General features: G+C 42.7%; 1 protein-coding gene across 2 annotated transcripts in view; it reads right to left on the bottom strand.

Moving 5' to 3' along the window:
• Nucleotides 1-16,430, bottom strand: part of dpr12 (defective proboscis extension response 12) — a 90,465-nt gene extending 74,035 nt beyond the window's left edge. The window contains exon 1 of one of the 2 annotated variants that reach the window (XM_012489053.3): nucleotides 15,734-16,430. The gene's annotated coding sequence lies outside the window, so the exon portion shown is untranslated. The remainder of the gene's footprint in view (nucleotides 1-15,733) is intronic. The other variant, XM_003695497.4, reaches the window with a different exon arrangement.
• Nucleotides 16,431-17,066: the final 636 nt, after the last annotated feature.

Raw genomic sequence — 17,066 nt, 5'->3', positions numbered from 1 at the left:
ATAAACGAGGAAATAATGGATGAGGGGGAGAAACGATTTACCATGAGAGCAACGAGCCTCATTTCCCAACGTACAAATGAATGGTTAACGACACGTCGTGTACCGATCTTCTCTTAACGGAGGTTTCTTTTGCGGCGCTGATCGAACGATCGACCCAGAATCGAAATAATAACAGAACGGCTAACGAGGGCCCTCGCTTTTCCCTCGTTTTCCTTTCCTTTGCAGGGATGCTTTTCACGCCGGCCAAAACGTGACGGGCTTCTCTAACACCTTTTTCACCGGCTTCGATGCTCCTTGGCAAACTGCTTTTCTCTTTCCTGCCCGTACCAAACCTCTCTTACCATCTCTCCCTCCCTCTTTCTCTCTCTCTCTCTCTCTCCTCGTATCTTCCTCCTTTTCGCTCCTCCACCTTCCATTCTCTCCTTTCTTCTGAATTGGGTCGGGTGCATTTTGTACCATCTCAGAAAGCCGTGCGATAAGTCGAGGCTGCTGGTCACCTCGACTCCCGTGTTTCGCCATCATTTCGTTACGTTTGCATCGATGATGGCCGCTCGAGAAAACATATATCTATCTTGTTGATACACCATTTCGAACGCTATATCGTATATATATCCATAACTTTTTCACCATTTGATCGTGAAAGTCTTTTTACGAAATCGAATGTCGTCACCAAGATGACAGACGTTGATTGGAATAAGAAAAAAAGAAGATCCCTGAAATATTCCACAAGATCTATCTGGAGTAGAATTCGTCCGAATCGAGACTCAGGATATCAAAGGTGGCGCGATCAGAAACGAACAACGTTGTAAGATCTCGAAAGAGGACGAGCAACGATTGAAGAATTCTCGAAACGTCAAAAGAAGGTTCGTCGAAGGTACTTCATCCGATATCACCCCTCTTTCTTCTTTCCAATAAAGTAGAATACAACGTCTATGAAAATTCTTCGCGCGTAAAAAAAAAAAGAAAAAAAAGAAAAAAGAAGGGAGCAGTTTGAGAAATTGTTAATAAAGGATATAAACTCCGGCGAAACAAGTGCCACTGTAAAGCAGCGCCGCGTTCTTTGATCGAGGCCCCCGAACGTATACTTCCCGACACGACTAAGCCCGCCTCGTGAAATTGCGGTCAAACTGGTGCCGCGAGAAACGATTCGAAACTTGTTTAATATTCCGTTTCTACGCGCGATTCTCGCGCGTCTAACGCGATTTCAAGCCGCTCTAATGGGATCCAATTATTATTCTTTTTTAAATTGCACGGTTTATAAAGCGCGAACACGGACCAAGTTGTAACAATTTCCGTCCCTCTTCCTCCGCCTCTCCTTCCATTTTCCATTCCATGCCGTCGGCCGTGCACCACCAGCAGTATTTTATTTTTACACGCGATTGCACACGCTGGAAACTGAAGGCTGAGACCGAAGGGGGATTCACCCTTTCGCCGGCTTTGAAACTATCCGACGACAATTCGTTCGGATCGGATTTTACCGATTCTCTCCAACTCGGTAAAGCTGCTTCGACTCGACGGGGTCGACTTCACCTTTCACATCGATTATTAGTTACAGTTTTTTTCTCTGCCAGCGGCTTCTTCGCCAGGGGCAAGGAAATGACGAGAGACCATCGTACGCTCGCGAAATCGTATGAATTATGCACGCGCATCGAACTTTTTCAGGGGAAGAATATTTAGTTTTTGAGAGGAAAAGAAATTTTTCGTCAGATCTTTTTTGTCGAATAGTTAATTTAGTGGCTAATGTATTATATTATGTAGCTACGTAATATCAGACGAACGAAAGGATTAATAAAACGGTTATCGTATTGTAAAATTTCGTATTGGTAACTCGAGCTATTCGTCCATTAATTTTGTGAATGGGACGAGCTTTCTTTTCAGAATTGCTCTTTACACACGTGATCGAGTAAATAAATTGTTTTAATTTAAGAGACGTTGAAAACTTTTTAAAAATTCAAATTTTCGTTCTTGATAATTCAAAGAGAGGATCGTTAGATTAAATTAGATAGATAATAATTCTAACAATTCTAACCTTCGAACAATTGGGAATCGGATCTTGGCAAAATGGTTGTCATCGAAGGTTCTTATTTTTAGAAGCGGATCAAAGATGCAATGGAAGTTATTGATTAGTCGCTTCGATAGAATGGCTATCTAGACTATCGATGAATATTTGAATAATTTAGATTTATTAATGGGGCAAGTCGAAAGGTTGGAATAAAATTATATGTGAGGAAGATGAGATGTACCGGCATCCAGTTTAGAATATAGTTTAGATTAGCAATCTTAGGCTAACTAAGAAGCGCTCAGGCTCCAACTTTAATTTAGTTGTGAGCGTTAATTAGTGTATTAAATAACTTTGGTAGAGCAGAATTCTCAGTGTAAGATTAGCTTCCCCAATAAGAATATCGGGGCGGTCCTTCGAGGAGGAATTTTAGAAGCGCAATATCCCAAACACTGGGATGACAATTAGGACGCGTCAATGTCTTAACACTTTTAGCAAACTTGTATAGGAAGGAAACTTTGTAATCAAAATAACGATATCAAGGATTAAATCGTGTCAAAATTATAATTATAAAAAATGTTAAAAGAAATTCTAAATTACGAAATGGATGGAAATAAAAAATAATTTCATCTTGTTAATACTAGAGAAGAAAAATGTTTTCAATATCACGAGCGATGTTCTCACCAATTTCTTTTTAAGCTGTATCAAAGATACATTCATCAAACTATCGAGATACAAGTTCATATCTCAAATGCAATAATTTAATACAACATTGTACAAGCTACGTAATGCAATTATACGTAGCCCTTGATGAATACAATTCTAAATAAATAAAAAGAATGAAACTTGAATAGAAAAACACTCGTGGAAAGAATCATAAATTTTTCAAATATCGTAAGAAACGTTCGTTCGAGTATCATATATCAATACCAATCATTGTCGATTAAAAACTAAAATATTCGTTAAATTGTACACGAAGAATATAAGAATAAAACTCGAAATCGAACCGCTTCTTTCCAACGATCTATCACGATCAACGTGAATGGTTAACAAATTTATACACAATCTTCCCTCCATCGACTTCCACTTTTACAGTTATCGGTTATCGAATCGGTATCATCGCTCACGCGACTCAAATCTTCCCCGACAATAAACATCTCGGAGAACATATAACTGTAAAACATCTTCGTTTATGATCCACGCCGCCGTCGACATTTATCCTCCAAGCAATTTCGACCTGGTCGCGGAGGAGCGGAACGTTTTTTCGAAAACGTTTTTTCGTTTAATCCCGTAAATCGCGGTGTTCATTGTCTCGTGTTCGTTAACGAACACAATATCTCACCACGCTTCCAACCATCCACGCTTTCGCCCATCGCTCGTGCCCAATATTTCCGTGCCTCCGAGCATCGCGTTTACAGGCCAGCTCGTGGAATTCCATAAGTGTGTACATGTATGTGTGCTTGTGTGTGTGTGTGTCGGTTGGCAGTTCCATTTCTCAACGTTCTCCTCGCGCCACCGAAGTGTCTGAGTCACCTCTCGCACCACTCGACAGCCTTTCTTTCCAAGATTTTCTTCTTCTTCTTCTTTCTTCTTGATCTTCAAGTTGTATCTATCCTCCACGGTATGTAATGATTCGGCATTATGTCACTCTCCACGCTGTGTCGCGTTTAATGCCGTCTGGCCTGTCGTGTAAACGTTTGACGAAGTTGCGTTCGCGGTTTCGAATGTTTAACAAGTTGCGAATATTATTATTGCGAAAATGATGAAAATTAATTTCGTGGTCGAGGAAGATTGAGAGACTTTTTTTTTTTTTTTTAGTTGATATCGAAATTAGAATGGTGTTGAAGCAGAGACAAAAAACGGGTTCAGTCGGAGTGAAAAAGAGAGTGTCTGGAAAATAGACGAAAAGGAGAGGAGAAAGGAAGAAGAAAGTTCAAGGATGAAAAGGCAGGTAGAACTGATGTTAACTATGTTGATGGAATCGATGAACAAGTTGATATTAATTAGTATTTCGCCTTTGGCGAATTTGGCCACGATTTAAATTATCGACGTAAGTGCGCGTACGTGTATCGGATCAAATTATAACATGGATATAAAATGGAATTGAGATTGTAAATGATTCGATACAAAGAGTTTTATTGGATTTTATTCGGATATGGGGAAAATGGCGGTCGAAAACGCGGTGTTCCCGCGCCGATTCTGAATTCTTAATAATACCGGAGCGTGCTTGGTAGGAGCGCGTAGCTTGGTAATACGCGTTTTGAAAAGAAGGTCGGTCGAGTAAAGTAAACCTTGAGACAGGAGGCTCGAGAAAATTGGCCTGGAACGCGCATGAATTTGAAAGCGAAAAAAAGGTGTCATAATAACACTGTGTTAAAGAGTTGATTCCGAGATAGCTGCAAGCTCAAAAGTTCCTCAATCCCATGTATCTTTCTTTTCTTCTTAAAACAGGTATTTAAAAATAAACGAATTTTTGAATAACACGAAACGATGCAAAGATAACAAAAGGATGCTCGAGTGTAACGCTTAACTCTTCAATTTATTTTATAACGTGAAATTATTTTTCATGATGATTTTACAAAAAAAATAATAATAATAATAATAACAACACGATCCCGATATAATCGTAAACCAAATAATTTCTCCGTATATACAAGATATCATAGAATATCCCCAACACATTCCTCCGCAAAATAATTTACGAGAACTTGAACTACTAATCGGTTTATATATACACGACTCACCTCCCGCCCCCATCAAAAACAGATACGATTTCGTACACGTTTCCCCCGCACGTATTTCGATCCCGCTATCAGATCGAATTAACAAATTAAGTAACGATCGTGGAGGGGGATATAAACGCGCACGTAGCCTGCCTGTTTCAGAACTCGAGAATCGAGTATCCTTATCGCGGCTTGGTTGTTACGGAACACCTTGTGTACCACCGGGTTAGATAGAGAAAAGGTAGACGTGGAACGCCACCAACTCGAACTAGTCGAAGTAGTAGTCCTCCGCCTATCCGTGGAGATAGAGGGTGCCGGGGGGCAACCTTTTCCGAAAGTGCCACCTAAAACTTTAAATCTCGTATCTTACGTACGCCCTAAGACGTACGTACACCCCTAAATATTTCATCCCTCCAACATGGTCACCACTTCCCTCCCCTTATCTTTCCTCTCCGAATTCATAAGCCCCTCTCCTCTCCCCTCGCTATTTCGAACAACTTTTCCTAGAAAAGGAAATCGATTCTAACCCCTCCTCCTCTCCTCTTCTCTCCTTTTCTCGAATTAATATCCCCTCCACGGGTTTTATACGACCATTCTTTCTTCCGTAAGCAGTCGCGTATTCCAAGGCGATGAAAGAAAGATACGTTTATTAATCCCACGCGTCTCCCTTCGCGATTCTTCTTGTACGACGATATATAAAAACGATTCGTCCAAGTTTCGCAATTTTTTCTTCCCATGATTCCTCCTCCTTTATCCGCGTTCCCTTCGAATTTTACTCGGGAAAAAAGATGCAAAAAAATTTCCTCCACTTCCCTCCCTCCGCTCTCCCATTTTCGAACTTGAATACCTCGCGCGGAATACATCACGAATTCGCGGTGGCGAATAGTTTGGCGAATAAATTAACAACCGCTCGATAAACAGCGAGCCTCTTAATTTCGCGCAATTACCGGCGACGATACCGCGGCGAAATCGGTGTAACGAATGCCCGGCCTGCGGGGGAGGAGGCAGCGCGAAACTGGCGTTCCAACTTGCCTCACCTCGCTCGTTCGAAACACGAAGGCGAGGTCCACGTTGTTGTTCCCGAACTAGGTTATCCCTACCAAGTGTTTCGTGTTTTCGACTCGCGTTAATGCCGTTCGAGGAGGAGGAAGGTGATCCCCCGGAACTGTGCCACGAGCGGCCAACAAGGGGAAGGGAGAAAGAGAGGGAGAGAGAAGGGTTCCAGGTGGTGGTCTTTCGGACGAGCAGTTTAGACGAGAAATCGAAGAAGCGAATCCTCTCGTCCTAAGCAAACCTGGCAAACATTTGATATTCTCAGGGATTGTCCGTCGATCGGGAAGAAGGGGAACGGAGAGAAATGGAGGGGAAAAAAGAGGTAACGCGAGATTGAGGATAATGGCGAAGAGAGAGAGAGAATAAACGTGGTGATAGAAATAAGAGGAGAGGTCAGGGAGGAGAGTATAAAAGCATGGTGGAGCGTTACCTCGAGCGATAAACTTTGGTCGGAGCGATCCTCGGGGAAATAAAGTTGCGGAATAGGTAGGAAGAAGAGTGTTCGAGCCCTCGACGCGTCGCGGTCGTCCTCTTCTTCTCGCTCCACGAGTAACGCGACAACCGTCCACCCCGTTTCTTCTACTTTTTTTTTTTTTTTTGGCCACTTCCGAGCGGATATTCGAGCCGTGGACTTTACATCCGTTTCCCTCCGACCTTGGCTTCGATATTATTTCCTCGCGTGTGGAAACTATCGGCCGCTTACTAATCCCTTTAATTTAATTTCCACTCGAATCGAGTTTTCTCGCGTGATCCTTCACGCGTGTGAAAAAAAATTAATAGATCCAACTTTCTCTTTCCTCTCTCTTTTTTCCCCCCTCCCCCCTTTTCGTTCCAAATTCCACTTATCCACGTTTACCCACATCAATCCCTTCGAAACTTTGCGAACTTTGAACCTCGCGGAACATTCACTCCCTTCCAACATCTTCCAACCAAATCTACCCAATTACTCAACATCGTCGTCGTCCGCGAAATCGCGGAACGGACGGGTGTCGCCCCCTGATAACTACCTGTCTTCCTCCACTTCTTCTTTTTCTTCTTCTCCTCATTCTTGCACACCCGAATTCCCCAAATTTTATCCAACGTCGTCCACGAACGTCGTCAGATTCAGTGACACGAATAACGCTCCGGTGGGTACGTTTCGCCCCTCGAAATGTTTCCCTCCCCCATCTCGGGGTACACGGGCCAGAAAATGGAAGTCGGGATCGGGGGAAAAGTCGGGCACCAGCCGGGTGAGACGCGATTCGTCTGGTTACCTTCATACCTGGCTGCATTCGAGACGGCCTGTATCCCTGTTGGAAATCAGCTACGACGAGCAATTTTCGATCCTCGTCGGGGGTGGTGGGCTTTCGTTCAACTCCTTCTCTCTCTCTCTCTCTCTATATATATATATATATATACACACGTACATGAACGAGGATAGGAGGTATTTTCGGTTGATTTCGTATTAAAATTATAATACCGTCAATCGTTACCGCGTGAAATCGATGATCGTTATTCGCGTTTGATTATCGTTACAACGATAGAAATTCAAAACCGATACCGCGTAATGCTTATTGCACAAAGGTGAGCGCGCGCGCGCGAGCGCAATTCTCGGTAATTACTACTCATTAAATTAATACCGGGCATTATCCGTCGAAGAGAAATCGACCGTGCACCCCAACCCCCTCTTTTTTTTTTAACCGATTTCCATGATATCTTCTCGCGAAACCTGACTTATATAGCGTCACAATTCCCTGCCAGCCAACTCGTTCGTTTTCGGTCTAAAAATTGAAATATCTCCCAGCTGAACTGCTCGAGAGAAAAGCGGGTTTAAAATTTTCTATAAATTTTCTTGCCTCGAATTATTTATAGATACGTTTCTTTTTTGCGTTTTCTTTTTTTTTTTTTTTTTTTTTTACTTTTCGAACGTTTCGTTTGTTTTTTTTTTTTTCTAGATCGACGTTTAAATGAAAATATCATTCGGTCATTTGGAAACGAATAAATTGACGCTTCTTTTAAAAAAAAAAAAAAAAAAAAAAACGTTTGCAAGCGGCATTGTTCATTCGGATAACGGAGTAAAAATGAAACATCTGAAAATTGTTGCAATTTTCCCGGCAAATAATATCAATCCACCGTGATCGGATATCACTTTTGTCTCTCGATTCTCCGATGCTTGTATATCATTATACCGTACAATATCTTTCCGCTCTTTCAATTTTTTCCCCCCTTGCTTTTCGAACATTTTTCGTTTCTCATCCATCAATTCTCGGGTTAATTAAATCAATCAGGAATCCCGGAGTTAGCCTGTTTCCGATCTTCTCAATTTCGAAAAATTTAATTTTACATTTTTTTTTTTTTTTTAATAACAATCACTTTTTATTCCGCTATTTTTTTTTTTTTTTTCTACGATACACGTTTCATCGAGATATTTCGTCGCGCGCGCATATCCCGGGGGGTTTCGATGGAATCGATATTTATAACGTTGTACAACCATGTTCTTCTACGATGTATCAAGATCTTCGATGAATTCGATACAAAATGCGCGTTAACGCGCATTTCGCCATCGTGCACACGCCTTTCTGTAACCAATGCGTTCTCAGATTCTCGATGGAGTCGATACACCCGCCATTGCATTCTGTATAACCTCCCTCCCTCTTAAGGAGGTGATTGGTGATTCATGTATATCATTTTCAAGATCTCTTCGAGAAACGAACCGTCTCATAATTGGAGTTTTATTCCAAGAGAAAATAAATATCGCAATTGATCGGTATAGTTTCTCCGTTCGATACGAAAGTTGATAGTTTTTCCCCGGTAAACAGAAGGATCGTTGCCAAGTGAAGCAAGTGAAAAATAAATAAAATATACGGTTGAAAAAAATATATATGGGATGGATCGTTTTCATCTCAACGATCGTTTGTTCGTCTTTTTTTTTTTTGTCTTTATATTATCTATTATCCTTTTAATTTTTGTTTTTAAAAAATTTTACAAACGAACGAAACTTATTCGAACGAAATCCTCGGTAAGTTTTTAACGATAAAGCTTTGTAAATGAGTTTTCTTTTTCTCTTTCTTTAAGCGCCTATAGGCGAGCAATCCACCGTACACAGGTATAAATTATGCGCGGCAAATTGCTCGTCTGCAGGCGTTCCACCACGATCGTAAGATATCGAACGAAAGATTTTCCATTTATCATTCTCATTCATTCTCTCGTTTCAACGAAAGGATATCCTCGCTTATTCTCTCGACGAATCTAGAAATCCGTATCTAAAATTTTTCGCCCTCGGAATGAATAAATGAATTAATTTGTTACGCTCTCTATGCCGCTCTCTATTATTCAATTTTCCGAACGTCGCCATCTATTCTCCGAATTAATAAGAATATATCGACGAATGTACCGTCTTATCTCACTTATCGTAACAGATAGAATCTACATAGAGCCAACAAATTGAATTTGACCAATCATACGAATAAAATTATACGCGTATTAATAATTCTCACATTCACATATATTTCTCCGTCTACAGCTCCGTCTCTAATCATCCACCTCGTCGAAAACAAAACGAAACAATAGCCAACAAATCCCTGCAAAATCCACGATTAAATACGAATGCCGCTAAAAACAAAAAACATCTCTCTCTCTCTCTCTCTCTCTCTTTCTCTCCTCGTCGCTATATCTTTCGTCCCGTGGCGATCTCGAGGGGAGAGGGCGTCTCGATCGTGGAAATCCAGATGGGAAAACAACGAGGATTACGTAATCCGCGAGCGTAGACCGCACGGCCGTGAAGATGTAGAGGCGGATAAGAAAGACGGACGATGGACGATAAAACGTGGAGCCGACGACTCCCACCGTCTTCCGATCGTTATTAACGAGGAAAGTGTGTCGTTACGGGCTTATTATCCAACCCGTTCTAATTAAATTGGATCAGCGCGATGAAGCGTATCGTGAAATTCTCTCGGTTAATGGCCTCACGCAGACCCATAACGCCGCGCCCTTCGTTAGCCGCCGTGGTCCTTGGTCCTTGATCCGCCGACATGCGACCGTTTTCCTGCCCTCACGATCCACCCGATAAATCTCGTTACGCCTGCCCTCGGATCGTGACGGATCGATCGATTGGGGAGGAGGAGGGCCGAACAACGAGGAGGGGGAATCGCATTGTTCCTTGGAAACAAGCAACGGTTTCTTTGCGTTCGAATCAACTTCTCTATTTTCCCCGGGCGTTAACCAAGCTTTTACCCTCGTTCACTTGTCGATAGCGATAGTATGGTAAAAGAGACTGAGTTCATATATATATATATGTCGAAATCGTGATTAATGATTAAGTTTACCCACGCATCCCTCGATAGAGGGATAATAGAACGATGATTTTTCTCGAAAGGGAGAGAAATTTCTATCTACTCTCGCTTTAAATTTTGTTCCATCCGTTTAACGAGTTGGTTGGCAATTTTCGAGAAGGCAAAGTAAGTTGTCGGGGAAACAAATATGGCGCGGTTGGTTGGTTAAACCTGTGAATGTAACTCGGATTAATACGGGGAAAATACGGGGAGGGTGGAAATGTTGTAAATGTTTATAATGAACCGTATTTCGAATGATACGGTGTAACAATACGGTATAACTCTCGAATTAATACGACCAAGGTATATACATATAATATATATATATATATATATACGCAGCATTTGTTGAACAGGTAACGAGGATGGCTGGGTGCTCGGTTGAAAAGTTATTTAAAAGCGCCACTCGACTCCACGGCTTAGCTCGTTTCTTTATCTCGAACAGATATTAAACGAGGCACGCAAATAATAATTCACCTTCTCCACCCTCCCTCTCTCTGGTTTGTTTCCATTTTCCTTCTCCCCTCCCTCTCTACCCTCCCCTATCCAAGTCGCGCTTCCATCTCTCCTCCTCCTCCTCGCTTGCGATGGAAACGGATGGAAATTGACGTACGAACGAATCGAGCATCGATTAAACCGTGCGAAAGCCGTGTGTGCAATTTTCGTTGCATGCGTACAATCGGCCATTGTATTAGGGAAATTTAAAACGGGCAGGTTAATTTGATTATTAGCGGTTGCCCGTTTTATACGTTACCCTAATGAAACATTGTAAATTTCACGGTGCTCCACTCCGGGAGCAAACGATTGCCCGGAGTAATAGGTCGGGGATATCGTTAAACGATTTCGAGTTAAAAGTTCATTGGCATCGCTGGTTCCCGTGGATCAATGGAACGCCTGCTCGCATCCCTTCCACGGTGTATATATATATATATATATATACATATATCTGTTTACCGTTCGCGTTAACGTACGCGTTAAGGGACGTAAGTGATCAACGATGCTTGCTCGTTGCAAATTTAACGAGAGAAAGGAAAGTATGTTTTCATTTTCTTTTTTTTTTTAATAAACGCGATACTCGCAAAATCTTTCTCTGATACGTGAAAGAAAGAAAATGTAAATAAGAGGAGAGAGAGGAAAATCCAAGTCTCCGGGTAGATTATTCGAAAGATCGTTAATTATAAAATACATGGTGCATCGTGCAGAGTCGTGTTCATTGTTAATCGCGATGTTCGATGGCGTTTAAAGTTCACTCGTTGCAAAAATTTTCCTCCTCGGTGCTTTTTCAACAAGCCGATTTATCTTGTTGTTCGCCGCTTCTTCTTTTTTTTCTTTTCTTTTTCTCCGTCGAGATGCCAGGTGGATTTCGCGTTTTTCGTCCCTTTTTCGCGTTTTTATAAAAAAAAAGAATAAATAAAAAGACAAGAGAAGGAAGAAAGAAAGAGAGAAAGGAGAGATAAAGAGGGAAAGGAAAAAAAAATTTCACCGCTTCTATTCATCCTGTATCCATTATAATAATAAGTGGCCGCCGTCGTCAATTTCAATCTTCCTCAGAAGATATTCACGACCATTTTCAATTCAGAATTTTTATCCACCCAAGTTATCGCATCAACCGTGAATATACTAATTTCGAGGAACAATCGGGTTAAATTCCCGCCACAATTTCTCTACAATTCTCTTCTTTTCGTTAGCTTCCATCCCCCGAATATCCCCCCTCCCCCAATTTCCACTCGAGACCGACTCGTTTAAGACTTCGACTAAGAAAGGCGTATCGACTTATACCTTTCAAGACTGCATCTATCGTTATTAACGATAGAAACTTCACGATTTACACGCGATTCACCCGTTAAAAACGATTCCATCCGACGACGATATTAGTATCTTCGCGTACTTCGTAATCAAAGATCCCTCTCTTCGATCGAATCAACAATCAACCGATCACGAGGATCGATGAAACTTATAGGCTCGTTTCAAACGTTCGCCCATCCGAACCCGTCTTTAATCCTATCTATCCAATTTGTAATACACGATTGAATCGTCGTTTCGCGCGATGGAACACGCGAAGGAAAAATCGGTCGATCGTACACCTTTTTCGTAACTATACGAGATCTTAATAAGACGACCAAAATTACGACCAATCAGTAACGATATTCCCTAATACACGAGTATACAATCCAAACGTACACTGCACGCACACACACACACATATTGACCGGCAAATTTAATTTAATAGCCTTCCCCTAATAGCGTTCCCAGATTCGTTTCGACGATCCCGCGAGAAGAAAATGTTTACCCTGGCACACAGGGCGGGGAAGCCTGGTTCCAGAGTGTCATAAGTTCTTAATCCCTTTCGTAGCCTTCCATCGGTAAACACCCTCACACACGTACACGCGCGCGCATACACATATGCCAGAAGCGTCATCTCGTCCCCTTATGGGGATTCGAATTGAACAGGGTCGGGACGATTAAGACTTCCGGTGTTAGTCAGGGGTGTCTACAGGCCAGTCGTGTTAATAAATATCCGATTCGCTTTCAATCTCGACTCGCTTGCCAACAACTAGCAATCGTATATTCAAAGTCGGAGGGAAAGAAGAAAAGAGAGACACGGGGAGGGGGATGATCGATCACGAAGACTAATGACGAGGGGGAGGGAGGGAGCGTCGAGAGGTCTCGGTGTGAAAAAGGAAGAAGAGAGAAAAAAGGGGGGGTGGCGCAACAAAGAGAAGGATCGGTCGTCAACACACAACGATCGCGTCCCGTAATTTTCCCGACAACCACGTCCAGGGGGTGGATAAGAGAGAGAGAGAGAGAGAGAGAGAGAACGGGGAGCTCGGCGTGTATAAAACTGGAACGAACGTAGAAACGAACGTATCGACTAAGCCGACCCTTCGCGTTGGCCAGCCACGCGAGTTACCTATCCACCATGATCAATGGCACGTCGCAGCGAAGAAGGCTTTGCCCTCTCGTCGGCTGCGAATTTATGGCGGGCTGCTCCACTCTCTACGTGCGCCCTTGAGCGCTCCCGCCACGCTTTTATAATTATGCCTCCGTAAACCAGCCTTCCTATCGCCTCGATTTTAACCGTCAATTTCCGTATCCCAACGATCGTTTCAGAAATCGTTTCTCTGGAATTTCGAGGAATTTTAAAGAGGAGAAATTTTAAATTAGCAGCTCTTTCTTCCGTTTTGTTCCTCTTCGAATTCTCCGCGACCGTTAACTCTCCTCGATCCGCTTCATTCCGATAAATGTCGTTACAAATTCATTTCCCTGCAATGCGATTAATTGCGCTAAACAGGTTAAGTGTCCCATCGATCGGTCGAGATTTCTCTCTCTCTCTCTCTTTCGATCCCTGTGCGCTTCTCGAAGGACGGTTTTGCGTAATACTCTTTCGTACGGTTATAACGAGAGACCATTGAAACTCGTCTCGAAAATTGTTATAATTCGATCCACATCCGTCCCCTCTCGTATTTTCACCTTCGAACGCGGTTATAACGCGCTCCATTCTTCTCGAGCGCACGTTTTGAACACGACAAAAGTTTTCACGATCGAAAAATTATCGAATCGAAACCACCGCCATTCCTGCAATACGACACCAATAACAGAGAGGGGAGGAAAAAGTACCACAAAAGACGAGAAAAATATCGAATTATAAAGTCACGAATAACGCATAAGAAAAGAAGGGATCTTCTACATCAATTTTCCTCTTTCCTCCAACTCTTCTCTCCATTGCTCCACTCCGAACGATTTGCATAAATAACGAATCGTTGAACGAATCGTGGACGAGAGAAGTCGACGAGAAAATTCAAAACGTACGTGACGCGTGTGTGGAAGCGCGAGTTTTAATCACGGATATATATATATATATATATATACACATTCGACGACACGCCCGAGGCATTTGCATTTAGAAAATTATACGTGTAATTAGCGCGCGTGAAACGAATATGTTGCACGCGCGTGGCGCGGGAGAAAGTTCATTAGAGGGAGGGAAATTTTTGCATATAGTTTCGAGCATGTAGCGGCGGAGAGATTTTTTTCGGCAACGATTTTTTCCTTTCTCTCTCTCTCTCTCTTTTTCTTTTTTTCCTCCCCCGCCTGTATTTAACGATACCGCGGCTGGATCTCATCTTGGATAACCGGGGCGTCACGGGGGTTTAACGCGCCTCGAGTTCGTTAATTTTGCGGGATTATTAAACTACAACCGGTCTCCTACGATCTCCCGTAATTAACCACGATCAACGTTTCGCTCGAGATTTTGCGGATCAAATATTAAAGCGGACACCGGGGCTGGTGAAGCTTTATACGCGTCGTAAATATATAAGGGGAGGGGGGGGGGTGTTTTCGAAAATGTATGCATTGAAATATTCCTATGCGCGGTTTGAATTCTGTGATCCGCGTATTATCGTATTATCGTATATGCGATGATATTGGAGGGAAAGTAGGATGGACGAAGTTAAAAATTTGGGCGTCTAATTTTTCGTAATTCGAACTAATAAGTTGTTGGTAGTTTTCAAGCTCGATAAAAGGAACCAATCGTATCGATTTAAAAATTATTCTTTAAGAGAATATTTAAAAGCGACAAGTTTCTCTCGGAGCTGGTAATATTTTTTCTTTGCCTGCTTACAGCTGCAACCAAACGCTGTAAATCAACAGATTCCCCATTTATTTATTTACAGCGATTTCAAGTCGAATCTTCTTAGAGGCGATTCACAAATTATTCAACACGATGCAAATTTTCAGCTCGAACCTTTGGTAAACGGATTATTACTTTTTTTTATTTCAATAAAACAATAGGATATGCAAAATTATTTAACCGATTGTTTTTTTACAAACAAGCTTATCGCTCTCCTTCGCTTTGAATTGTCGAATAATTGTCAAGAAGAATCTTCTGGACAGATTCGATATTATTCCACGAAGAATCGTTATCTAATCTCCAATTTCCCTTTTCTTATCGTATCTTTCATGCGTATATAGAAAGAAAGAAAAGTAAAAGTTCGATCGGGGGAAGAGCACCGATTCTCGACCATCTTAATCGTCGACTCGAAAAAGGAGGGAGGTGGATGGAAAGAAAGGTGGCATACGCGTGTAGGTGTGCGAGATAAACGCATTATCATCCTCGCGAACACGCGAGGTTGAAATAAGGTTTCGCTTTGTTGATCGAGTTCGTTGTAAACCAGTCGACACGGTTGAACTTCCTTCGGGGATTTTAGTCGCGACAAAGTGACGGATAAATTGGATTTCCTTCGTCTTACTCTAAAATGCCATTAACTCGGTCTCCGGTTATCTCGTGCTTCCCCTCGTGCTTCGAGGGAAAATTAAAAATAAAATAAAAAAGGAAAAAAAGAAAGAAAAAAAAAGAGAGAAGAGGTTCGTTAAATTTTAATAAATCCACGGCCACGGATTATCGAGTTTCGACGTCATTAAATGGTACTCTTTGTTAGGCCTTCTCCTCCTCCTCCTCCTCCTCCTCCTCCTCCTTCTTCTTCTCGTCACGCGGAAATTATATAAAGAAAAAGAGATCCGATCGAAGATTCACCTTCTTTCTTTCGCGCGGAAAAAGAAAAAAGAAAAGAAAAGAAAGGAGAGATAGAAAAACGGACGAGGGTGGAGAAGACAGAGAGAAGGGAAGCACTAAAGCGTGCGAGACTCACTTTCAGCGCGGGGATGTGGTACACGGTTGGTCCTAGCTGGGACCAGCTCTTTGCGCCGAGATCGGGGATCCCTTAAGAAGAGACGCAGTTAGATCTAGTTCCAGGGTGGTTGCACAGTACAGCGGAGTCGGGAGCTGAGACGTTGCGAACCCGAGACGTTGGAGATCGGTGAAAATCAACCCTCAAAGGAGGGCTGCGATCGGGGATACATGATAATATCCCCCGTTATACACGGGATACTCACACACTTCGCGTTCTTTCAAACGGAACGGAAGAATCCTAGTGGTAGTAGTAGTAGTAGTAGCAGTAATAGCAGTAGTAGTAGTAGTAGTAGTAGTAGCGTTTCCAATAGTAACGATAAATGGCACAAACCACCTTTGAACCGTCGAATTTTTCAGTCACAACTCTCTACTCGATTATTCTCTTCTCTTCTTCTTTTTCTTCCGTTATACACACGTCGCCACCACGATTTATCCACCACGAAACGCGGGGATTTAGGATAGGTTCGAACAATCACCACCACCACCACCACCACCAAAAAAAAAAACAAAAAAGAAAAGAGATAACTTTTCCTCTCGTTTCCTGGAGAAGGAAATTCACTGAACGACGCACGATTGACCGCACACTCGCGACAGCGCACAGAGGAGTAAACTCATCTCACTGGTGAAATTTATCTCTCGGATGGGACGAGAAACAAGCGTTATTTTTTAAAAGCGTCGCTTGCTAGAGTTCCGTGGTGGTTTCGAGCGAGGCCAGCCGAAGGGGAGAGAGAGAGAGAGAGAAAGAGAGAGAGAGAGAGTTTCTCTGTTCTCTCGCGACAAAAGTGTGTCACGCGAGGAAGAAACCACCACCACTGCGATCGAACGTAGTCCGCCGCTGCCGAGTCGTGGTTGTCGTTGTCGTCGTCGTCGTCGTCGTCGTCGTCGTCGTCGTCGTCGTCGTCGTCTTCTTCCACTCCTTCCTCGTTGTCGTCGTTCTCGTCGTCGTTTCGGGATATCCGAGCACCCTTCCTCCTTCTCCTTTCCTCCCGTATATATACGTATCTCTCTCTTTCTGTCGCGCACCTCCTCCTCCCTCGGTTCGTTGTTTCGTCGTCGAGCTGTTGTCCCCGAGGAGAAGAAGAAGAAGAAGAAGAAGAAGAAGAAGAAGAAAAAGAAGAAGACGAAGAAGAAGAGGAAGAGGGTTGTGCTCGAGCAACGGGTCAAGCACGCACCACACAACCACACACCGCGTAGAGAAACGAGGGAGAGAGAGAGAAAGAGAGAGAGGGAGAAAGAAAGAGACCGTCCGTCAGGGAGAAGATACGGGATACAAATCGAAACGTGTATATCAC

The sequence above is a fragment of the Apis florea genome, unplaced genomic scaffold (assembly GCF_048593485.1).
Source record: "Apis florea isolate Af1SG1 unplaced genomic scaffold, ASM4859348v1 contig_3367_pilon, whole genome shotgun sequence".
Classification (NCBI taxonomy): Eukaryota; Metazoa; Arthropoda; class Insecta; order Hymenoptera; family Apidae; genus Apis; species Apis florea.
Note: the sequence above shows the minus strand (reverse complement) of the source record. Positions and strands in the feature narration are given on the sequence as shown.